A 1,093-nucleotide genomic window follows, 5' to 3' on the forward strand; every position below is an offset into this window, starting at 1 on the left:
GCATTCCCATTGAAATCAGGAACCAGACAAGGCTGTCCACTATCCCCACTTCTCTTTAACATAGTGCTTGAAACTCTTGCAAGACCAGTAAGACAAGATCAGGAAATTAAAGGAGTAATAATTGGAAAAGAAGAGATCAAATTATCCCTTTTTGCAGATGATATGGTATTATATCTAAGAAACGCCAAAAATTCCACCCAAAAACTCCTAGAAATTTTTAACACGTTCAGTAAAGTGGCAGGTTATAAAATTAACCTACAAAAATCTATAGCCTTTCTATATGCCAATAACAAGCAATCAGAGGAAGAGCACATGGAAACACTCCTGTTCATAATACCTGCAAAAAATTAAATAAAATATCTCATAATAAACCTGAACAAAGACATTAAAGAGCTCTACAATGAACATTTTAAAAGTTTAAAGGAAGAAATTGAGGAAGACATCAGAAGATGGAAAGACCACCCATGCTCATGAATTGGAAGAATTAATATTGTGAAAATGACCATCCTGCCAAAAGTCATATATAGATTCAATGCAATGCCAATCAATATCCCCATGACCTTTTTCACAGAATTGGAAAAAAACTATCCTAAGATTTATATGGAAGCACAAAAGACCTCTGATAGCCAAAACATCCTAATCACTAAGAACAATGCCAGGGGGATTACTATACCAGATTTCAAGCTATATTATGGAACTATAGTCATAAAAACAACATGGTACTGGCACAAAAATAGACCCATAGACCAATGGAACAAAATTGAAGACCCAAATATGAATAAATACAACTTCAGCTATCTGATATTTGACAAAGAGGACAAGAACATTAACTGGAGGAAAGAGAGCACGTTCAGCAAATGGTGCTGGCAAAACTGGATCTCCACTTGTAGAAGAATGAAACTAAATCCCTGCTCAAAGACCAATGTAAAGCCTGAAACTCTGAAACTATTAGAAGAAAACATTGGGAAAAACCTACAAGATATAGGCATAAGAAAGGATTTTTTCAATCAAACATCAATTGCTCAGGAAACAAGGGCAAGAATTAACAAATGGGACTTCATTAAACTAAAAAGCTTCTGTACATCAAAGGAGA

Source organism: Nannospalax galili, unplaced genomic scaffold, assembly GCF_000622305.1.
Source record: "Nannospalax galili isolate Female #2095 unplaced genomic scaffold, S.galili_v1.0 scaffold47, whole genome shotgun sequence".
Lineage (NCBI taxonomy): Eukaryota > Metazoa > Chordata > Mammalia > Rodentia > Spalacidae > Nannospalax > Nannospalax galili.